We start from the raw sequence: 25,795 nt of genomic DNA on the forward strand, positions 1-25,795 counted from the left end.
AGTAGCATTCAACATCTAGGTCAAAACATGTAGACCTGTTTACTGGACATATGCAGTTGTTATTTCTATAGAGCACATGCTCTGTTTTTAATACTATCCCCAAGAGTTAACTAATAAAGCTATTTTTTCTCTTGGGAAAAGTTTTGCACTGCGCCCATCACTCATGTATTCTAGTGCTTTACATCTGTTGGATTTTAGTAGATTTTAGTAGATCTTCTGCAAGAGTCGTATCCCAAAAAAATCCCTGAGCTCCTCCCTCATAGAGAGGGGGTTGTAGCTCTAGGCTGCACTGGGTGTTTTAGCCAAGAGGTGAAATCCTAGAGGATGAAGCATGCCACCTCCATGGGTGATAAGATTCCATCCTTATTAAAGGATTCCCCATTTTCTTGATTTAGAGCCTTTTGCTTGTATTCTAGTTCTGTAGTGCATTTCTAAGCCTGCTAGACCCACAGATAAATAGGTGTTTTGCACCCCAATCTGCTGCAAACACATTTCAAAACAATTTGCCCCACACCAAACCAAAACAATCTGCCCCACTCAATCCAAAAGACTAGACCGCACTCCAGTCCAAAACAGTTTGCCTCACTCCAATTTGACCCACTCCAAACCAAAACAATTTGCTCCACTCCAAACTGCCCCACTCCAATCCAAAACAATCTGGCCCACATTACATAAAACAATCTGCCCTACACAATCCAAAACAATCTGTCCCACTCCAGTCTAAAACAATCTTCCCCACTCCAGTCTAAAACAATCTGCTGCACTCCAGTCTAAAACAATCTGCCCCACTCCGGTCCAAAATAATCTGCCCCACTCTAACATGCTTCACTCCAATCAAAACAAGCTGACCCACACTAATCCAACAGCAGCTGACCCACACTGTCCAAAACAATCTGCCCTGGTTCACTTCAAAACAATGTGCACCCCTCCAGTCTGAAAACAATCTACCCCATTCCAATCCACCCTACTCGAATCCAAAACATACTGCCCAAATCCAAAACAATCTGCCCTACTACAATTCAAAACAATGTGCCCCACTCCAATCCTATCAGGCTCACTCCAATCCAAAACAATCTGCTCCACTGTAATCGGCCCCACTTCAAACAGTCCCACTCCAATCTGCCCCACTCCAATCCCAAACAATCTGCCCCACTCTAATCCGTTCTACTGAAATCTGCCCTACTCTAATTTTAAGCAATCTGCCCCACTCCAATCCATCCCACTCCAATATGATGCACTCCAATCAAAGACAATCTGCTCACTCCAATCAGCCCCACTCCCGTCTGCCCCATTCCAACCCACCCCACTGGAATCCAAAACAGTCAGCCCCACTGAACTCCACTGTCACTCCAATCTACCCCAGTCCAATCCAAAACAATCGCCCCACTCAATCTTCCCCACTTCAGTCCAAACAATCTTCCCCGCTCCAATATGCTCCATTCAATCCAAAACAATCTGCCCCACTCCAATCTGCTCCACTCCAATTTGCTCCACTCCAATTTGCTCCACTTCAATCAGGCCCACTTTAATCTGCACCACTTTAATTTGCCCTACTCCAATCCAATCCACTTCAACTCAATCCACCCACTACATCCTTTTACCCACTTTAATCCACCACAATCCACTCCATTCCAATCCACACAACACCAATCCAACCCACCCCAATCTAGACAAATCCGATCTACCTCATTACAATCCAATCCAACTCACATTCTTCCAAATCATGCTTGCCCCACTCTAGTCTGCTCCACACTACTCTGCCCCACACCAATCCAAAATAATCCACCCCAAACCATTCCGAACCCATCTGTCCCACTCAATCTAAAACAATCTGCCCCACTCCATTTCAAAACTGTCTGCACCACTTCAATCTAAATACATTTGCCCAACTCCAATCCAGAGCAATCTGTCTCACTCAATCTGCCCCGTGCAGCCCAACACAATCTGCCCCACTCAATCCAAAACAATCTGCCATACAGCAATATGCTCCACTTCAATCCAAAGAAATCTGCCCCTCTCCAATTTGCCCCACCCAATCCAAAACAATCTGTAAATTCCAATCTACCCCACTCCAATCCAAAACAATCTGCCCTACTCCAATCTGTCCAACTCCAATTCAAAACAATCTGCCCTATTCCAATCAAAAATAATCTGCCCACTCCAATCTGCCCCACTCCAACCCAAAACAATCTGCCCCACTCCAATCCAAAATAATTTGTTCCACTCCAATCTGCACTACTCCTTTCAGACCCACTCTAACCCAAAACAATCTGCCTCACTCCAACCCAAACAATCGGGCTCACTCCAATCCACAACAATTCACCCACTCCAATCACCCCCCACTCCAATCCACCTCAACCCAGTCCAATCCTCCTCACCTCACCCCATTCCAATCCACCTAATCTCACCAAATCCAATCCACCCCAATCTAATCCACCCAAATCCAGTCTGATTCAATCAACCCCACTCCAATCTCCCCAACCCCACTCCAGTTCACCCCACACAAATCCAGTCCACCTCAATACAATCCACTCCATCCCATTCTAGTTCACCACACCACAATCCAAACCGCCTCAATGCAATCCACCCCACTCAACTCAATCCACCCCAATCTACTCCAATCCACCCCACCCCAAACCAATCTAATCCACCTCAGTCCAATCCACACCTTCCAACCCATCTCATCTCATTTCAATACACCCACACTCCAATCCAATCTACCCCACCAAGCCCACTCACTCCACTCCAATCCACCTCACTCAGCTCAATTCAACCCACTCTACCCCAATCCAATCCACCCATTCTCCTCTAATGAAATCCACCCCACTACCTCAAACCATAACAGCCCTCTCCACCCCATTCTACCCGCTCCCCTTCACTGTGCACCATTCTTCTCTATGCCACTCCACTCAATGACACTGCACTCTACGACAATCTCTGCCACTGAACTCTACTCCCCTCTACTCAACTCTATGACACCCTACTCCCTGTACTCCACTGTATGACACTCTACTTCAACAAATCCAGTGTATGACACTCTACTCCCCCCCCACTCCACTCTAGGATACTCCACGTCACTGACTTTTTGACATGCTGAACAGCAGGCACACTGGTGTACCACATGGCAAAATTACATTGCCAAAGCTTATAGATTTTGTATAGGCGAACTCTATTGGCTGTGCCAATGCTTGTTTGTGAATGGGGACCATAAACGGCCCCTGCCATGATGGCGGTATATGTATGCAAAGGCTGGTGCCACTTTGAGAGCGTTGATGAGGCTCATTAGCATAATTGTTGCTCAAGCTGACAAGAAAACCAGGGCATGAGAGGAGGTCTGTGTATCAAAGTGTCTGTGAGGCTAGCCTGTTTAGGGTAACTGGAGTACAGTATTTGGCATGAAAAAGTGATGAAAATGTGCATCCTGGCACGTAGAAAATCCGCACCCAGGGGAATCCATGCCAACATGTTGGAACATTTGCTAAGAGGGAGGGGTTTAATTTTCCCATAAACATGCACATGAATAAAAACAACTTTAAGATGAAGAAATAAGATAGTATATTCTCTAAAAAAAATCACTAGCTTCCACCTAAATCGGGAGTGCTGGTGTGCATGCAGAGGAGGTGGAGAGGAAGGCAGGGCAGACTGTGTTATGATTGCATAGTGCCTCTGAGGCGCTTACATCTGGAATCATCTCCACTAAAGCAGGAGTCTCCGTTCACCCCAGATGCCTTTTTTTGTTGTTTGTAATTGTGTATGGAATTACGAAATAAAAGAAATCCTGAGTATGCAATCCAACGAACTGTGCAAGACTTGTATATTTAACTGTAGATCTTCTGTGTACATTTCACAGAAAAGCGCACCGCAGGGTTATGTAAAGTAGCTTCTGCTTGGGCATGGAGCAAGACAATGCTTCCCACTTGCATGGAGAGTACACCGTCATTACACAGTTTGTGTGTTCAGTGTCATGTTTTTTCAACTACCCCACATGGAAGATATTTTCAGTGGGGAGCCCAGTTATCCGCCAAGAAAGAGGTCACATGACATGCACTATAATTCCTGTGTCATGCAATCAGTAAAATGCATACCAAGGTACGCCGCAGTCCAACTAAGACTCTTTCACTAAACTGGTAAAAGTAAACTGGTATCGAAATTTCATTTTTTCCTGATATTTTTTTTTAATAAATGAAAGATCATGCGACCAGCCATGTATGTCAAACATTCCTCGTCTTGTCCAGCGCCCGCCCCTGTCAGATGCCTGCCCTCTCACTAGACTGCCACTCCAACCTCGATTGCTATATTCAGTAACCAGGAAGAGCTCGGAATGCCGATGAGACTTCTGCCAACAAAGAATACTGTATACCCCCCTGCCTAATCCATCTGCGTAGGGACTGCCCTTCCCTCAGTGTGGGCTGCCTCCCGGTGCACAGTCGAGTGTGGCTTATATATTAAAATATTGAGCCGGTAGCTGTGTGAGAATTATGTCAAAATCTGGTCGCTGCAGCCTAGTTAATGTATTTTATGGGCAGAGTGAGCTATGCCAAAGCAGTGCTCGGCTGAGGTCCATATAGTTCCTCTTTCCATCTTTATATGTTTACAATGTATGTTTGTATGTAATTAGCTGCCATCTTGTCGGGCCTGCAGATGTGATGACTGCAGCTTCTGGCTCGTGCTTGGTTCAAATTAGACTTGAAATGTCTGGAGGAAATCAGCATGATCTTGTTTGGATGGAGGGGAGTGACAAGTGGCACAACAGACTGCTCCTAATGAGATTTAACTTATTTTAATGGAAGACTCTGCCAAAAATCTAATATGAGTGAGCATTTCAAATACTTATTGGAGTAGAAATGTATTTCTTTATACATAAGGGGGCATCCACACAGCCACATCAAACTGGTTGCTGTGCGTCCTCTCAGCTGCTCGGACCAGATGCCCGACTACAAATACCTCTCCCTAAATGATCTTCACTTGTTTCAAACTGACCTGAGTCCCCCACAGGCAGACTAACCACTGCCCCACCAAGCTTGCATCCTACACAGACCCACAGCTTTTCAGAATGTCATACTTTTCTGGCATTGCACGATCCGCCCTGTCCGGGTACCACTCCTCCTTCACTTTCTCAGCGCATACAGGTGCAGCCCCATCTGTATTCACAGAGGCCCCTCCTTGCCCCGGTGTCCACCTCATACACAAAAAACTCGCACCACCCCTCGTCAAATCCTGATATCCAATGCCGTATATAGTACCACTTGCTTCCTTAATCCTGCTCTATTGTCTATCGCCTCAACGTATAATTTGGGGAGGTGAGGTACATGAAAACACTGAAAACCGCTGTCACTAGATCGACACAATTTATTTCTAGCTCGGCTGCAATTAAAAAGGTCTATTCTCTGTCATCGGTCATGATCTGATTCTAAAAAAATTAAGTTATAATGCCATGCCTTGTTTGTGTTTTAGAGAATGCAGCAAAAGATGCTCCACCTTGTTTTCCATCTGTAATTCGCTCCACCCTCCATTTTTACACCCACTACATGTATGTGCGATATAGATAAAGCACGTAAATCTTGGATGACATAATATTAATCACATTATTTTAGGTTACACTTCATGTAGGTTACTCCCACTCATGGGAATTCAAAAGAAATTTCTAAACTCAATGTAAAACATTGAGTGATGGCTCGCGTCTCATAAATCTGTATTTCATCTCTACATGTGTTACAGTTTAACCATTAAGTATTTGGTCAGTGTAGGAAACTAATTTACTGCATGCTGTTCTTTGCTATTCAACTCCTTGTTTTGTCCTATTAGTTTATTGTAAGCTCTTTTCCATTTAATTGATCTACTTTGGTAGGTCTGGACTAAAACAGCGCACCAGAGATTGCTATTTGTTGGTTTCACACATTTCCAGACCTTACCACTAAATTCGACATCAAACCACATAATACAAACTCAGCAACATAATTACACCACACACTACATCCATCGATCCACAACATGAAATTCCACATCATACCAAAAAATTCCACATCATACCACATAATTAAACTCCACTACATACCACTCCACAACACAAAATACAATTCCACAAAAATGACACTCCATAACACACAATCCAACTCCACGTAATTGCAGTACACTGAATACCACATAATTATTATCTTTATCATTCCACTGCACACCAGACCACGTATTTCCGAAACAAAAATCTACTCCTTACCACACAATTCCATGCCCCACAATTTCACAACTAACACTTCCAATTCAACCCACATAATTCCACTACACACCAGATACATACACTCCAAAACACATAGGTAAAAGACATTGTAAATTGCACCGCCAATAGCTCTAACACAATCAAATGTGAGACCTATTGCATTTCTACTGCTTGTTTGTTTTGTAGGTATGGGGAGAGCTGAAGCCTTTCTCCTTAAAATTTTCATTTTAGATTTGTTCTGCGTGAAGCACTATGGAGAACTATGCCTGGGACCATAGAACCTAAGCGGGCAGGGAATGAGTCTTTCTATCATCTTAGTAACCCATGAGCCCGGGACCGACTAGTGATACTGTCTCACTTGCCCTCCTACTCACTCACCGAGGAACAAGTAATTTGACACCCCAGAGCACAACACTCCCTACCGTCTCAGGAATTGCTGTGGAAGGATATACCCTTTCGTTCTTACAATCGTACTAGTCCACAATAAGATCTGACAGAGACATGAGAAAGTTTAAGAATTTTTTTTAACTATCATGCTCTAGTATGTAGTATATGTCCTACAATAAGTAAGAAGATGCCTAACACAAATATGGTCAGCATAGTAAGTAATCCATAAATCATAAAAGGAGCTGTCCTGACATTAGAGATGGTAATCTAGCCCCCTTCCCCTTCTACAGAAGCAAAGGGAATATATATCAAAAGAACTCTGGGTGTTTGCAGCGGACCCCGTACCTTAGCAAGCACAGATACAAGCTCTACATTTGAGGTGCAATCAAGATCTCTTTGAAAAATATCTCTCCAAGTGTGCATTGCATATCTGTGCATACCTATATGACAAAGAGTATGTGTTCCCAAACAACAGCTGCCTACGTGTGTTTTTTTTCTATGTGCTAGAGCCTGACCAAAGCAGAATAACAAGGGGCATTGTTGTTTGACCTTGTCTATGGTGTTCAGACTCAATAACATGAAAGAACAGAATGCAAAAACAATGGCAGGTTCTGTGTGAACGTACGACGTGGCACAAAGCAAAATACATTTGTATAGTAACTTCAGCCGCGGGCCGTGGAGGGAGTTACGGTGGGGCAGGGAGGCGGGGAGGGGGAGGGGCAGGGTGGAGGGAGCTAAACACTGGCATATGGATATTTGCAGGTAAGTACACAATTTTATTAATAAAACGAAATTCGTAGCGCGCACAGCATCGCATTTTGCCCCTCCCCCTCCCCCCCTCCCTGCCCCACCGTAACTCCCTCCACGGCCCGCGGCTGAGTAACTTGCGGAAAGCAGAGTGCAGAGTGCAACATGCTCATGGTAACACATCTCAGAAATCAAAATCAATGAAAATGACAATCTGATATTTTGCACAGCAGATGTGAAAAGCTTGTACACATCCATCCCACATGGTGGAGGAATTGATGCAGTGGAAAAAATCTTGTTAAACAGCGATATCCCGGAACCTATGCAAGTCCTACTCATGGAACTCATGATCTTCACGCTATACCATAGCTATTTTACCTACAACGGCCAATGGTTCCAACAGTTGTCGGGCATGTCCATGGGCAATTGCGCCGCACCGACGTATGCGAACATATATATGGCAAACTTCGAAGAGATGCACATCTATGACAACCCTGAATGGACAAACAACTTGCTTATGTACACACGTTACATTGATGATTTATTTTTCATTTGGAATTTTTTGAATTTGAATTTAAAAACATTTATATAGCGCACATTTACCACGCGGTTTCTTGGCGCTTTTAGATTGCGAGGGGGCAGCAGGAGCGGGGGGAGTTTTAGACAGAGTGGGCGCGGGAGAAAAGCAGGGTTTTAAGACCTTTACGGAACTCGGCGTAGGAAGGAGTCATGCGAAGTTCCACAGGGAGGGAGTTCCAAAACACGGGGGCGAGGACTGCAAATTTGGTTCCACCCGCCTTTTTCTTTCTAAACCGGTGAGTGGTGAGGAGTGCCAGGTGGGTGGAACGAAGCTCTCTGCTCGGTGTGTAAGGCTTAACAGCGGAGCAAATGAACTCCGGGGCAGTGCCCATTTTAGCCTGAAAGGTGAGGCAACCAAGCTTGAATAGGGCTCGCTCTTTCACCGGCAGCCAGTGCAGTGCCTGCAGTAAAGGGGTGGCACGATGATATTTGGGCAGGCCATGAATCAGGCGGGCAGCCTGGTTCTGCACTAGCTGCAACCGGTGGATGGCGTAGGCCGGAGCGCCGTTATAGATGATGTTGCCATAATCGAGGCGCGAAAGCACCATAGCCATCACAATAATCTTTAGGGCAGGGAGGGAAAAAAAACGAGAGATCTTCCTAATGGTTCTGAGGGAAAAAAACAGGAGGAGACAACTGAGTTAACCTGTGAGTGAACAGAAAGTGAAGAGTTAAGGAAGATACCAAGGGTTTTGACCTTAGGAACAGGAAGCGGGGGAACACCAAGTGAAGACGGCCAATGAGAAGGGGACCAGGGACTGCAACCACGTCCGGTCAAGACGAGCTCCGTCTTGTCCGGATTGAGTTTGAGGTGGTTGCAGTTCATCCAATCTTGGATGAACAACATGACAGATTGGACATTCTGGGAAGATGAAGGGGAATGAGAAAGGTTAAAAATTAGCTGGAGGTCATCGGCGTAATTAAACACCGTGACCTCGAGCTGCTGTAACATAAAAATGAGGGGGTAGATGTATAAATTAACCAAAAGAGGGGAACTTGAGGAGCCTTGGGGGACCCCGCAAGCAACCTTACGGGGGGCAGCCCTGAAACCAGCTAGGTGGACCGCCTGAGCCCTGTCACTCAGGAAGGATTCGAGCCAAGCGAGGGCTAGGCCCTCTATGCCCGCCGCCCTGACACGGGTAAGGAGAATGGAATGATTCACCGTGTCAAAGGCGGCGGACAGATCTAAAAGAATGAGGGCCTGCGGAAGATTGGTGTCAGTGCCCTCGCGTAAGCTGTCCATCACTGAGATCACCACCTTCTCCGTTGAATGGAGGGGGCGGAAGCCCGCCTGCCGAGAGGAGAGGCAGTGATTGGTTTCCACATAGGTGCTCAGGGTGCTGGTTACATGGGTTTCCAGGACCTTGCCCAAGTAAGGCAGAAGGGAAATGGGACGGTAGTTGGAAGGGGATGAGGGGTCGGCGCCAGCCTTTTTTAAGATAGGGATGATAGCCGCGAATTTGTGGGCAGCGGGAACCACTCCGTTCCTGAGTGAATCATTCAGGAGTGTGAGGGGTGGAGTTGGACAGGTTAGGAAGATTTCTCTCAAGATGTAGGCAGGGGCAAAGTCCAGGGGGGAACCTGACTTCACCTTTTGAAGCAGAGGAGGGAGCGTGACTTTAGTCAGGAGGGGAATAGATGTGAGTTTGGAAGTGACAGCTGGTGGGGAGGGGTTGATGAATGTGGGGGATGAAGGGGGGATATTAACCTTAATCTTTGCGACTTTATCGACGAAAAAATCGTTGAGCGAGTCGCAGAGCGGTTGGGAAGGGGGGATCGAGGCCATGACTCTGCTAGATGAGGCAAGCTCGTGTACCGTAGCGAAGATTTCTTTGGACTGTGACTCCGCTGACAGTATCCTATTGGAGTAAAACACGGTCTTAGCCTCAAGGATACCTTGCTTATAAACCTTGAGCACGGAAAGGTAGGTGGTTTTTTGGGCAGGGCAGTATGTTCTTCTCCATGCACACTCTGCTCTGCGTGCGGCCAGCTTTTTCTCCTTAAGATCCGGGGTGAACCACCGGTTAGCAGCGTGGATTCGCTTAACCGTGATTCGCCTTAAGGGGGCGAAGTCGTTGCCTGCATGGGTCAACCAGTTATTAATGGTGGCCAGTTGGGCCGGGGGGGCGAGGCCAGTGAGGTCAGGACTAGAGTTGGCCAGGGATGAGCAGAGGGATGGCATATCGGCTTTGCCCCATTTTCTGACCCAAATGTTTTTAGGGAGAGGGGGTTTGGCAGCTGGGGCTAAAGCAAGGGAAAAAGAAATTAAAAAGTGGTCAGACCAGGAACAGGGGGAAATGGTGGGTGGAGTGATGGGAATGTTCAGGGTCCAGACCTGATCGAGCGAGTGGCCATGTGCGTGAGTGGGGCTATGGACATGGGAGGTAAAATTGAGGCTGATCATAAGGTCAGTGAATTCTTTGGAGGAAGGGCTTTCGGCAGGATCATTGGGCCAAAAATTCAGATCGCCTAAGACTAACACTGGCGAGTTGTTTACTACCAGTGTTGCGAGAGTGTCCTGGAGACTTGAGACGAAGGTGGGAGTGGGGTGGGGGGGACGATAGATGAGGACAACAGTTAAGGCAGTCGAGTGGGAACTAGAGCGAGTTATCAGGTAGTCAACTTCCGGAATGGGGGGGGAGGGGAGAATCTGAAAGTGGAGATCAGTATGAGCTATCAGAGCCACTCCACCGCCTCTCCTGCTCTCCGGTCGGTCCACTCGGATGATAGAGTATGAGGGAGGTAATGCAGCTAGGACATTGGGCAGGGAGTCGGCTTTGAGCCAGGTCTCTGTTAAAAACAGGAGATCTGGTTTGTGGGTGTCGATGTAGTCGAATAGCTCATACTGATGGCTGACTACTGATCTAGTATTGAGAAGCGCGGCCGTGGTGTTAAAGGCCGGAGTGTGGGGAGCAGGTGAAAGGGAAGGGGTGGGGGGGACAGTGCAGGGCGAGGGGAACAAACCAGCTGTGATGGCTGGGGGAATAGGCGGAAGACTGGAATGAAGACCTAAATGCTTCAGTCGGTCGGAGACAGACAGGCTAATGGTGCCAGGGATCCAGAGCGACAGGAGACCGAGGGGGGAGTAAGACAGCAGTGAAACATTAGGAGGTGCCCCTAGCCCCTGCCTGCCGCGGACGGGCGCAGGCGGGCTGGACTCTGGCGTGACTCCGGCGCGCCTACGGCGCGCCCGCTGCGCTGACACATGAGGGACGTTTAAATGGAGAAGCAGCGTGGGGGGAGTGGCGTGGGTGTGGTTGGGCGATCGAGCCCAAGCCAAGATGGCGGCCACGGCTGGTGCAAGCCCGCGATAGAATTAGCTGCCGGCCAGCCCTCACAGCACCTAGGAAGCAAGGTAGGTAATTAATAAACCTGTTGATGTTCAGTACAGGTTAGTAAATGCATTCACAGACAATGCTAAAATACAGGCGCGCCTCCGCTCTCAGTCAGCGTGACAGCGCGAAAAAGTTTAAAAGATAAAAACGTGGCCCTCAGCTCCTGCTAGCAAGCCCACTGCCACCGGGCTGCTCGCAATCGCTGGGACGACGTCGGAAGTGCTCCTAAATGGAGAAGCAGCGTGGGGGGAGTGGCGTGGGTGTGGTTGGGCGATCGAGCCCAAGCCAAGATGGCGGCCACGGCTGGTGCAAGCCCGCGATAGAATTAGCTGCCGGCCAGCCCTCACAGCCCCTAGGAAGCAAGGTAGGTAATTAATAAACCTGTTGATGTTCAGTACAGGTTAGTAAATGCATTCACAGACAATGCTAAAATACAGGCGCGCCTCCGCTCTCAGTCAGCGTGACAGCGCGCAAAAGTTTAAAAGATAAAAACGTGGCCCTCAGCTCCTGCTAGCAAGCCCACTGCCACCGGGCTGCTCGCAATCGCTGGGACGACGTCGGAAGTGCTCCTAAATGGAGAAGCAGCGTGGGGGGAGTGGCGTGGGTGTGGTTGGGCGATCGAGCCCAAGCCAAGATGGCGGCCACGGCTGGTGGAAGCCCGCGATAGAATTAGCTGCCGGCCAGCCCTCACAGCCCCTAGGAAGCAAGGTAGGTAATTAATAAACCTGTTGATGTTCAGTACAGGTTAGTAAATGCATTCACAGACAATGCTAAAATACAGGCGCGCCTCCGCTCTCAGTCAGCGTGACAGCGCGCAAAAGTTTAAAAGATAAAAGCGTGGCCCTCAGCTCCTGCTAGCAAGCCCACTGCCACCGGGCTGCTCGCAATCGCTGGGACGACGTCGGAAGTGCTCCTAAATGGAGAAGCAGCGTGGGGGAGTGGCGTGGGTGTGGTTGGGCGATCGAGCCCAAGCCAAGATGGCGGCCAAGGCTGGTGCAAGCCCGCGATAGAATTAGCTGCCGGCCAGCCCTCACAGCCCCTAGGAAGCAAGGTAGGTAATTAATAAACCTGTTGATGTTCAGTACAGGTTAGTAAATGCATTCACAGACAATGCTAAAATACAGGCGCGCCTTCGCTCTCAGTCAGCGTGACAGCGCGCAAAAGTTTAAAAGATAAAAACGTGGCCCTCAGCTCCTGCTAGCAAGCCCACTGCCACCGGGCTGCTCGCAATCGCTGGGACGACGTCGGAAGTGCTCCTAAATGGAGAAGCAGCGTGGGGGGAGTGGCGTGGGTGTGGTTGGGCGATCGAGCCCAAGCCAAGATGGCGGCCACGGCTGGTGCAAGCCCGCGATAGAATTAGCTGCCGGCCAGCCCTCACAGCCCCTAGGAAGCAAGGTAGGTAATTAATAAACCTGTTGATGTTCAGTACAGGTTAGTAAATGCATTCACAGACAATGCTAAAATACAGGCGCGCCTCCGCTCTCAGTCAGCGTGACAGCGCGCAAAAGTTTAAAAGATAAAAACGTGGCCCTCAGCTCCTGCTAGCAAGCCCACTGCCACCGGGCTGCTCGCAATCGCTGGGACGACGTCGGAAGTGCTCCTAAATGGAGAAGCAGCGTGGGGGGAGTGGCGTGGGTGTGGTTGGGCGATCGAGCCCAAGCCAAGATGGCGGCCACGGCTGGTGGAAGCCCGCGATAGAATTAGCTGCCGGCCAGCCCTCACAGCCCCTAGGAAGCAAGGTAGGTAATTAATAAACCTGTTGATGTTCAGTACAGGTTAGTAAATGCATTCACAGACAATGCTAAAATACAGGCGCGCCTCCGCTCTCAGTCAGCGTGACAGCGCGCAAAAGTTTAAAAGATAAAAACGTGGCCCTCAGCTCCTGCTAGCAAGCCCACTGCCACCGGGCTGCTCGCCGGAATGGCTCAAAGAATCAACTAGAGGATGAACTGAATATACTCAACACTAAAGACCAACGAATCCAACTCACATGGACAATAAATGAGGAATCAATCAATTTTTTGGATGTCTCTATTACAAGGTCCACCACAGGTTTGGAAACTGACCTTTTTAGGAAGAAGACAGATCGCAATAATACTCTGTATTATTCCAGTTTTCACCAGAACTCACTTAAACGCCATCTACCTTTCAGCCAAATGTTGCGAGTGAAACGCATAGTCTCAAATCCAGAAGTATGCACCAAACAGTTAACCGAAATGAACCTAAGATTCCGTGAAAGAGGGTATCCATCTGAAATAGTAAATGAAGCTATGAACAAAGTCTCTTTGATCCCACGGGAAAAAACACTCACCAGAGTCACAAAAAAAGAAGACGCAAGGATGGTAATAGTATCCAAGTATTCCACACTCAGTGGAAGATACAAAAAAATTATATTGGGACATTGGAGAATTTTATGTTCAGAACCGGATTTCAAAGACCTTTTCAAAGATCCGCCAATTTTCGCATACACCAGAGCAAATAACATCAGAGAGATCCTATCAAAAGAAACACCGCAACAAACCACATATAAAGGCACCAGACCTTGTTTCAACTGCAACAGTTGTAACAATATCATCAAAGGCAATAAAATAAACCATCCAATGAAGGGCACAGAAATCAAAATCAATGTAAATGCAACATGTGACTCCTCGAACCTAATCTACTTGCTAAAATGTCCATGCGGAAAAATCTATATAGGAAAAACAGAAAGAAAGATTAAAACCCGCTTGAACGAACACAAATCGAACATCAGGACAAAACAAGAAAGATCTAGCGTGGCCATGCACTTTATGGAACACAAACACAATATAGCACAATTGAAATTCATGGTGTTGGAAATGATCGAAAAAAAAGAAGGAAGAGACAACAACAAAATACTTTTACAAAAAGAAACTGCTTGGATCTATCGCTTGCAATCACTGAAGCCTTTTGGTCTCAATGACCGTATCGAACTAAGTTGCTTTTTATAAGTACCTAATGGTACACATGGACACGATACTCTTGTGCGAATGCATATTTTGGCTTATATTTTTGTTTACATGACTTTAAATGTCACTTGTTATCCATCATGTGATCCATTGTGAATACCTTCGTTTTACACTATTCTAAATATTTTCAATTCACATCTCACATTTCCTCTTTTGACACCCTCATTCATTTTTCATTTTTCATCATCCCGCCTTCCTCCAACACTACAAGATGGCCACCAACACATTTTGTTTATTTTTGGCATCATTCCGTCTCCTTTCCCCATTCTAAGATGGCCACCGACACAAACTAGGGTGCCTAGTCCGTCGTTTATGTCCTTTTAGTACCGTTAAACAGCAACCCTTTCCCTAAGCTTACACAAACGAGCACGGGTCACACGCGCTCGCCAACACCGCCAGTTGAAGCGAGACGAACGTAATGGAGACTGTAATGTACCCGTTTTGAAAGCCTTTGGTAAGTCACATTCCCTTCCAGAGCGTACTTCAACGCTTGATACCCGGATTATCTGATCACCACCCTAACCGCGTGTTAACTATTTTTTCAGCCTTTATGAACTTCAAAGCTGATCGGCAAATCACGTGAGCATTTTTCAGCGTAGGCTCTCTTTCTCTTTTGTTATAATCCCCTCACTTTTCGTTTTTGACCCTTTCACCAACACACACTCACTGCCTGGTAACTTTGTGTAATACTTGCACAATGCACACATGTCACCTGAACTTATGAAACACGGTGTTTATTATGGTTTATGGTTACCTGTAAAAACATCTCTGAATGCATTGACACTGGTTGATTTAGAGTGGATCATCTATGCGTAAACGTTTATTTTATCATGTGAGTTGATTTATCATGTGAGTTATCACAGTGCTGAACTGAGATGCAAATGAGTGCTGTTTTTATTTTCAGAGCTCCTTGAGAAAGGGCAATTCCAGCCCGAAATGCATTGGAGCATTATTGTCAACAGCGCATAGTTGTTGGAAAGACTTGAATTACATGCAAATTGAAATGAATGTAATGAACTGAATTAGAAATAATAAATGAACTGATTGACAAACACAGAGGAGTCTGTCTTGTAAGACGAACCAGAGGGAGTGCCCATAGCTGGGATGTGCACACAAACTGTGTGCCCACGTTGTTGATAACATAGGGAAAAGGGCAATGGGCCTGCACGGGACATATGATAAATAAACTATACAAGATCAGACTATAACCCATCTTAATTAAGCCCAGGAAATGTTGGATCTCATTAAGTAATGTGGCTCCTAAAACAGTAAATGTAACAGGCCTGGGCAGTGTTTATGGAGTTCCGTTATCCGGAACTTCACAAAGTGACAAAAAAACTCTGCCATACTATGCGGACGACCGCAAGTGGCAGAGTGCATTATGTTGCACTGTTTGTGCTGATTTTTAGCACCGGGTGTTTGCCTAGTGATGTAAAATCAGCATGTTATGTTATGTTATAAAATTTTATAAAGCGCACAGCTGCCCCAGCGAAGGGGCGTCCCGGCGCTGAACTCCAGAACAGAAAAAGAACCATGAGCGCAGTAGTGAATAGGCATCTCCCAAAAATATTTACAGGAATAGATGAGTTTTTATAGCTTTCCTAAAAACTGACAAACTTTGAATTCTTCTGATGTAAGATGGAAGAGCGTTCCAGGCTTTAGCTGCAAGAAAGCGAAAAGAACGTCCTCCCGCTCTACTACGTTTGACACGAGGCACTTCGACCAAATTTTGGCCCGCAGAACGTAATGTACGCAGGGGAGCATATAAGTTCAGAAGCGGGCAGAGCATCCTGGGAGTTGTCAGTCTTAAGATTTTAAACGAAATGAGCATGAGCAGGACTACGCGCATCACAAGAGTGTGCTGCTTTTTTCTGCCGCTCATGTGGATGCTCTACTCGAGCAGCAGCACCCTCAACGCGAACGCAAGGTTTCTCACCACGAGCGGTAGCGACCATCTGCGACCGCCCGTGTTAAGAAATCTCGCAGGGAGGTGGTCCGGAGTAAGATCTGCTCTGCGGAGCTTTTAGAACTCTGCGCACTACACGGTGTGGGAAAAGCTCCTTCAGCGGAGCAGAATTTCACACCCAGGCCTATTATTTAACGAATCTTGCACTATTAAACGTCATACATACAATTACAGAGAAACCACCCTGGCAATAAAGCACTTCCAGTGCAACTGCAAACAACTGTTTAATTGTAGTGAATGTTTAGACTTACTGAGGAATATACAACACAATGAATTGCTCTACTGGATAGATATATAATTATTTTGGGGTTAAATTGTTGGCTAATATGCATTTGCACTTTTCAATAATCTTTGTACTGTATTGAAGTATGGAAGGTTACATTAGAAAAAGGCATATACTGTAGGATTGCCTGGTTTACATAAGCACTAGCACTTTAAATTCAAGATTGAATGATGATATTAATCACCAAGAATATTGTTTTTATAATTTGTAGGTTCTCTTTTCTATCAAGTGCATAAACGATTGTTTTTTTATAAATATAAGAAAATGACTCTTTTTAATTAGGTCACGATATGTTATAATTATAAGACACTTGCTTTTTTTCTTGAAAAGACTTGAAGTCTCAAATAATTGGTATGACTCAGAAGTAGGGAATTTGCTTAATTTGCACATTTGCTCTAGCACTTTAAATTGCCAAGTTTTGCACCCAATGTAAAAAGGCACTTGCCAGAGTACAATGTTGAAATTGAGCTTCTATTACGTTGCTTGCACTTGCACTTTAAATATATGATGTGCACTTTGATTAAATTTAAGATGCGATCAATCATAATTGTTGGATATAAAAATGCAAGGAACTAAATTCCTGCAAACTATAAAAAAATCAATTTTGGTTGATCGCTTTTAGTTTTATAAATGCACATCGTTATTTTACTTGAATTCTGTGAATGAGGATTTCAAAAAAGCAACAGAAGTAGTGACAAACATGCTTCCTGGTAAAAAAAAACATGTTAAAAAATGGCTGCCAAATTGCAATCAGTAGAGCTTTGAATGTAATGTGCTGAGTCCCTTGTTAATGTCGTTCACCACTTTTTGTGTATTTTATTGACAAAAAAATGGCCCTCAGGCATCGTGAACAAGACAGCGAGAGTCTGCTGAAACGCGTTGATGTTAACTTCGACTTCAATAAAACAGACCGAGTGTCAAAATTTGCCCTGGAGTGCCGGATGATTATTCTGAAGAAGAAGTGTAATCTTATAAGGAGATATATATAAACAAGCTCCCTGGTGGAGCGAAACGCGTCATCCTTTATGGAATAAACCGTCTTCCTGCAAACTCATTTGAGTAGTGATTGTTTTTTGGCTATATTCCGCTGTATCGTGTGAGACTTTTGAGGTCCAGACCTATCAAGTTCAACGGACGGAACAAGGACTGCTTTTTTCATATATATATATATATATATATATATATATATATATATTCACTGAAAAAACCATAGGTTATAGACCATATATAGTTAGGAATTAGCATTTACAAAACCTTGAAAATTCACTGAAAAAACCATAGGTTATAGACCATATATAGTTAGGAATTAGCATTTAAAAAACCTTATTTTACTCACACAAAACCATTGAAATTCCATATATAGTTAGTTGCACTAACTATATATCGCGCACCCGCAATCCACTGCTGATCATGTCACATATTACATCATTCATGACATGGTCAGTGACATCACTGATGACATCACTGATGACATCTCAAATGACATCACTGATGACATCACTGATGACAACATCCAGTGACTATGTTTCTGTAAAGTTAAAATATGTCTTACATATTGAAGAATGAGTGGATGTATAAGTGTCTGAATAAAGGTTTTAGTAGGTGCGTGATTGACTGTATGAGTGAGTGATTAAATGCGTCTTACTGAATGCACGGGTTAGTGACTAAACTGTCTAAAAGTGTGCATCAGTATGTCTGTTGTTGTGCAAGCTGCTGCACGTGTTAATCAGTAGCTATATAAGTAGCTATATGGGTTATTGATTGGTTGCACAAGTATTTGTATGGGAGACTGAGTGTGTGTATGGCTGGCTGGGAGGTGTGTGACTCTGTGCAGATCAATGTGTACTTGTATCAGTGATTCTATAAGAGAGTAACTATGTGTTAGTATATGTTTCAAAAATGTAAGGTGTTCTGTGTTTAACTGTATAGATGAGAAAATGGAAGTGTGATTGATTCTTTTCAGGACTGACTAGGTGTGTGAGTAACTCCATGGATGAGTGGCAGAGTGTGAGTGTCTGTATAGGTGTATGAGTGCATATGATAGTGTTGTAAAGATGAGTGATTGTATGTATGAATGATTGTATGAGTGAATGTGTGTGTAGACATAGGAATCAGTGAGTGCGTATGTAGTAACTAGTATTGGTGTGTCAATGGTTTCAAAAATGATACTCTCTATTTAACACTGGGTGTAACGGAGGTTATATTAGAGTGTGAGGAGATGCATTGTATTATCACATGAATGATATCATCAGTGATGTGATCATTGATGTCAAGTGAGATGTCATCAGTGATGTCATTTGAGATGTCATCAGTGATGTCACTGACCATGTCATGAATGATGTAATATGTGACATGATCAGCAGTGGATTGCGGGTGCGCGATATATAGTTAGTGCAACTAACTATATATGGAATTTCAATGGTTTTGTGTGAGTAAAATAAGGTTTTTTAAATGCTAATTCCTAACTATATATGGTCTATAACCTATGGTTTTTTCAGTGAATTTTCAAGGTTTTGTAAATGCTAATTCCTAACTATATATGGTCTATAACCTATGGTTTTTTCAGTGAATTTCAATGGTTTTTTAATAGCAAATATCATAAGCTGTCGAATGTCAAGTACGTGGTAAGTGAAAACATTTTCGTGTTTATGCACACTGATCTGCTTTGAATGGTGCCCCCCCCCCCTCATTTCTATTAGGAGTACTCTCTCTTTGCAGATAGTGAAAGGTAGTTAACGCAGGTCTTTGCCCCCATTGTAATCCGTCGTGCCTGCTTCTCTCTCCATTTGATTCATTGTTATCCAAGTATTTACTGTTTTAGAATTAGTTCTCTTTGGTTCATTCTCTATTTACAAACAAACACAGAGTCGCAATACTCTGTTTAGTCTTTGCAGATAACGAAAAATCGTGTAAAAAAAAAGAAAAGGAATCGAGCAAAATCAGTAGGCCACTAATGGGATCTCTTTTTGACCTCGCTAAAATAGAAACATTAGGAACAACCCCTCATGACAAATACAAAACTAGTGAGATGAACTGAACTCCACACAATGATGGCTGCAAAACAGCTCGGCTCCGCCACCCACCCCGCCCAAAATAACGATAAAGAACGGCTGCCATGATTGGTTGCGGAATGACCACGACGGAGCTACGAAATGGTGCTGCTCTCATGCTAACCCCAGCTTCAGTCTGAAACATCCAGAAACACTGTAGACTACCAATTCGATCAGTTCCGGTAGCGCCCCAATGTAACCCGGTAGAGAAGAACTAGCCCTCCCCTCTTTGACTGATGGTTCTTGTTGCCTGTCCCTTCTGTTGTCATTTAACAGAACTATTTAACCTGCTGAAAAGGGTTGTGTTCCGACCGCTGGTTGGTGGAGACATTTTGACTATATTCTGTACCTGCGTTGTCGCGTAATGCGTCATATGACGCGCCGCGTTAGCGCATCCGGAAGTCATCCGGGGCGCGCAGCGCGTAACGTAAGCATAACAAGTCATGTGACTTGTTAATAAAACTTTTCATTGCTTCATTTTACTTTTCTTATTGTAATGATGAAAGGCTTGGTCATATGACCTAAAAATTACGCTTTTCATTACTTCCGAACATTATTTTTTCTTAAATATATGTTATAATGTTCCAGGCTAATGTACTTTCCCGGAAATTTTACAACTGTCCTGCAAGTAAAATATATTCTTTTTTCGAGAAAAAGAGCGTTTCTTCGTCCCATGACGGAGCCGTTGAGCAAAAGAGGGTCGACCTGCTGTCTTAGTCGCCGATACGCCTGAATATGAGATTCTTATCGATCACTTTGTTGCAGGAATAGAAAACACAACAGCCCTTGACCATTTATCTTTACTGCGTTCCTTCGTATTATACCTTTTACCCTTCATGTAATTGGTCTGCTTTATTTCACTTGCCTTTTAATGATTCTAAAACAGTGACTATTATTAAAAACTTTACCAATGTATATACTACTACCATGTTTTCTTTTAAAAACCTTTATTGTGAAAATTTCATTATACAAATACGAGCCTATAACCACGTGGGCCGGCCACGGAGCAAACTGTAATCGTATATGATAAATAGACATTTACACTGTAGAGGAACGTAACGGGCGGGCCATTAGGTTGCAAGAACTAAGGTGTCTAACAGTTACGGAATCGGTGGACGTACATTTTATAATTAAAATACGACAGGGCCAGTTACAATAAAATTATCTAGATATACATTTGCGGGCAAGTACCATGGGTGACGTTAATTCGAACTTTCAACAGTACAGTAATCAATAACACATCAGAACTTAATATCAATAGGGATGTCGAAATATTCAATCAATTCTCGTCCCCGCCCGCCATGTGCTTCAAAACTGCATACGTATCTCGTGATTTCAAGGTTCTGCAACCAGTACACAACAAGGAGTTACGAGTCCCATTTATTCTGGCGCCATTTTGGGCGAGGACGGGCAGGTCCAGGATATAGTCAAAATGTCTCTACCAACCATCGACTATGATGATGTTCATATGCTGTATTTATTAGAGTAACACTCAGATGTCCACATGAAATAAATTTGCCACAATCTAAACATGTCATTTTAATCTTTCCAAAGTTCTTCTAAATATTTGGGACCGTTTCCCTTGCCTCTGAAGCTCTCAGTGCCACTTCTTTGATGAATGTACTAGCAGGTCAGGGGTTCTCCTCCAAATCTCTCTTTTATGCAGCACTATAATTAATTGGTGCCACCTCTCCATATGACAATGCATGGTATAGTTACCACAACTATATTTTTTTTCGGTTCCTCTAGAGAGTTCATCGTGGCAGATGAAGCGTGTAACGTACCGGGCATTTACCTTTTTTTGCATGTACAGGAAAGGAAAAAAAAATCGAGCGTCCGAGTTCTAAGATGTCCCAGGCCCATTTTAGTGGACCAGGCCCAAATCCAAAGAACAGGCCGCCATTTTGAGAGTCCTGTTGCAGCCGCCTGTCGCTGTAGCATCAAGAGCAGCCGAAACTCAGCTGAATGGCAACTGAAACGGTAAAGGGGCGCCCCACTACAGCAGACGAGCCAGGCCCAAATCCAAAGAACTGCTATCTCACAGGCTAATGGGGCGACCCACGCCGAGTTTCAGCATTGTAGGATGACCACACAAGTACAGCAACTTGCTAGACATCACCTCGGTGCCATCCGGATCTCGGCGCCCCACTGCAGATGAAGTGCCTCTCAACTATGAAACCACCACGGTGACATCCGGATCTTGGCGCGTTGTGCTGCCTTCGGCCTATTCGCACATCGGTCCGCTACTGACGCCATCTCACAGGCTAATGGGGGTTGCAGCCGCCTGTCGCTGTAGCATCAAGAGCAGCCGAAACTCAGCTGAATGGCAACTGAAACGGTAAAGGGGCGCCCCACTACAGCAGACGAGCCAGGCCCAAATCCAAAGAACTGCTATCTCACAGGCTAATGGGGCGACCCACGCCGAGTTTCAGCATTGTAGGATGACCACACAAGTACAGCAACTTGCTAGACATCACCTCGGTGCCATCCGGATCTCGGCGCCCCACTGCAGATGAAGTGCCTCTCAACTATGAAACCACCACGGTGACATCCGGATCTTGGCGCGTTGTGCTGCCTTCGGCCTATTCGCACATCGGTCCGCTACTGACGCCATCTCACAGGCTAATGGGGCGACCCACGCCGAGTTTCAGCATTGTAGGATGACCACACCAGTACAGCAACTTGCTAGACATCACCTCGGTGCCATCCGGATCTCGGCGCCCCACTGCAGATGAAGTGCCTCTCAACTATGAAACCACCACGGTGACATCCGGATCTTGGCGCGTTGTGCTGCCTTCGGCCTATTCGCACATCGGTCCGCTACTGACGCCATCTCACAGGCTAATGGGGCGACCCACGCCGAGTTTCAGCATTGTAGGATGACCACACCAGTACAGCAACTTGCTAGACATCACCTCGGTGCCATCCGGATCTCGGCGCCCCACTGCAGATGAAGTGCCTCTCAACTATGAAACCACCACGGTGACATCCGGATCTTGGCGCGTTGTGCTGCCTTCGGCCTATTCGCACATCGGTCCGCTACTGACGCCATCTCACAGGCTAATGGGGCGACACACGCCGAGTTTCAGCATTGTAGGATGACCACACCAGTACAGCAACTTGCTAGACATCACCTCGGTGCCATCCGGATCTCGGCGCCCCACTGCAGATGAAGTGCCTCTCAACTATGAAACCACCACGGTGACATCCGGATCTTGGCGCGTTGTGCTGCCTTCGGCCTATTCGCACATCGGTCCGCTACTGACGCCATCTCACAGGCTAATGGGGTGACCCACGCCGAGTTTCAGCATTGTAGGATGACCACACCAACTTGCTAGACATCACCTCAGTGCCATCCGAATCTTGGCATCTCAACGCCTAGTGGTATCTTCCATACAAAAAATATTGTTACGCTGCCTTTGGCCCCATTCGCACATCAGTCCGCAACTTAGACATCACCTCGGTGCCATCCGGATCTTGGCATCTCAGCGCCTTGTGGTGTCTTCTATTCAGAAAATATTGTTGCGCTGCCTTTGGCCCCATTCGCACATCGGTCCGCTACTGACGCCATCTCACAGGCCAACGGGGCGCCCCACGCCGACTTTCAGCATTGTAGGATGGCCACACCAGTACCACAACTTGCAAGACACCACCTCGGTGCCATCCGGATCTTGGCATCTCAGCGCCTTGTGGTCTCTTCTACACCGGAAATATAGTAGAAAATATTGTTGCGCTGCCTTTGGCCCCATTCACACATCAGTCCGCTACTAACACCATCTCACAGGCCAACGGGGCGCCCCACGCCGACTTTCAACATTGTAGGATGGCCACAGAAGTGCGACAACTTACTAGACACCACCTCGGTGCCATCCGGATCTTGGCGCGTTGTGCTGCCTTCGGCCTATTCGCACATCGGTCCGCTACTGACGCAAACTCACAGGCCAACGGGGCGCCCCACGCCGACTTTCAGCATTGTAGGATGGCCACACCAGTGCGGCAACTTCCTACACACCACCTCGGTGCCATCCGGATCTCGGCGCGTAGTGAAGCTGCAGCAGCTGCAAATAAGCTTCAGACAGTGTTACAACCGCTGCTCAGAACTCTCAACTATGACACCACCTCGATGCCATCCGGATCTTGGCGCGTTGTATTGCCTTCGGCCTATTCGCACATCGGTCCGCTACTGACGCCGCCTCACGTGCCAACGTATGTTCTCCGCATTTTATACCCTATGCCGCATAACAGGTCATGTGACTTGTTTATAAAACTTTTCATTGGTTCATTTTACTTTTGGTTTCCTAATGATGGAAGGCTTGATCATATGACCTAAAAACAACACTTTTCATTGGATGAAAACTTTTTTTTTCCCCCAAACTATGAAAGCCCCACCTTGTTTCTGGATGTTTCAGACTGAAGCTGGCGTCACCATGAGAGCACCACCATCTCGTAGCTCCGTCGTGGTCATTCCGCGAGCAATCATGGCAGCCGCTCCCCACCAGAAGCCTGCAGGAGTCGGGGCCCCCAAAACTTTTGATGAATTCTCAAGGCGGAGGGGACGCTTTCGAGAATGGGGTCCAAGACCTAGCAGACAAGCGTCCGATTTCCAAGGTGTCCCAGGGCCATTTCAGTGGACCAGGCCCAAAAAGGAAACAGCCTGCCGCCATTTTGAGAGTCCTGTGGCAGCCGCCTATCGCTGCACCGCAACAGTGGGCGCAACTCAGCTGAATGGCGGATTTTGACACAGTGGACCAAAAGCGGACGGAATGGCAACTGAAACGGTAAAGGGGCGCCCCACTACAACAGACGAGACTCCACCTGGAGAGGCCCGTTCACGCCGCCTCCCCCGGGGCGCCCCACGCCGTTATTCGGAGCAGCATTGTAGGATACCAAAACCAGTGCGGCAACTTACTGGACATCACCTTGGTGCCATCGTTCTGCTGCCTTGGAACTATTCGCACAACAGTTTGCTACTGATGACCCACCCCCCGCGACGCCCCACGCCGTTATTTGCTGGGTGGCAACTTACTAGACATCACTTTTGTGTCATCTAGATTTCGGCGCGTTCTGCTGCCTTGGAACTATTCGCACAACAGTTTGCTACTGATCACCCACCCCCCGCGACGCCCCACGCCGGAAATCTGGACGTTGTGCTGCGTTGGGACTATTCGCACAGCCGACCGCTACTTCGTTGTTTTTCTCTAAAAATGTTTATATGTTATTACTATTTTTGTTTTCTTGTATATATTTATAAATTATTAAAGTTTTATAATCTTACTACTTTGTCGGAGTGCTATATATTTTTAATGTGACACATAATTGTAAAAACTTTGATGTACAAAGAGTCATCCCTGGAATCTTCCGCTTCACGCTCGGTCCCCTCCCCAATCACAATACAGAATAGTTTTCAGATAATAGCAACGCTTCTGCTGTGACGGATCTCATCGAGTGTGGGCCTTGATCTACTATAACTCCTTTGAAGACGGGTGATTCTTTACAGCTGTGGCCATAAACTACATCTGCAGGGCTAGCTGATACCCTAGGACCAGCCTGGACAATCGGACACAGAGGAAAAGGAGTGTCAGAGGGTGCGGTAGTGAATAGGTCGAAAGGGAGGTGTCGGGCGGGCACAGGGTGTGATTCTCAGGGAAGAACAGCGCAGATGGGGGGAGGTTTATTACCCATGCATAAAACAGAGAGCGGGGGTGACCACTGCCTGGGGGAGATGCTTGCGAGGGTGGGGAGCCATGCTAAGGATCGACAGCGTGCACAGAGTGGGTCTGGTCAAGGCATCTAAAATGGCTGCCGTGCACGACAAAAGTGTGGCATTTGAAAAAAGACAAGATGGCGCACACAATGCTTTTCAACAATTCCTGATTTCCTTCGAATCGAACGTTAACAGACGTTGGGGCATATTACCAAGGTTAAGCGATATTTATCCCTAACGATGCTTAGCAACGATTTTTTTACCGTCAGAAATTATCGCAGATAAACCTTGCTATTATCAAGGTTTATCGCAAATACGATAAAAAACGAGCGCAATGCATTAATGTCGCTGAAAACTCCGGGATATTCATGCATTACCGAGCTAATGCTCTTAGCCATGTTATCCACCTCCCATTGGATAACATGGCTAAGAACTGCTCAGGGCAGCTGTTACTTTTTGGAGATATTCGCGCTTATCTCGAATATTTCCAAAAGTTGATAATAGGAGATAGCGATGTTAGCGACTGTTTCCAGTCGCTAACAT

Source organism: Lissotriton helveticus, chromosome 7, assembly GCF_964261635.1.
Source record: "Lissotriton helveticus chromosome 7, aLisHel1.1, whole genome shotgun sequence".
In the NCBI taxonomy this organism is placed as follows: domain Eukaryota; kingdom Metazoa; phylum Chordata; class Amphibia; order Caudata; family Salamandridae; genus Lissotriton; species Lissotriton helveticus.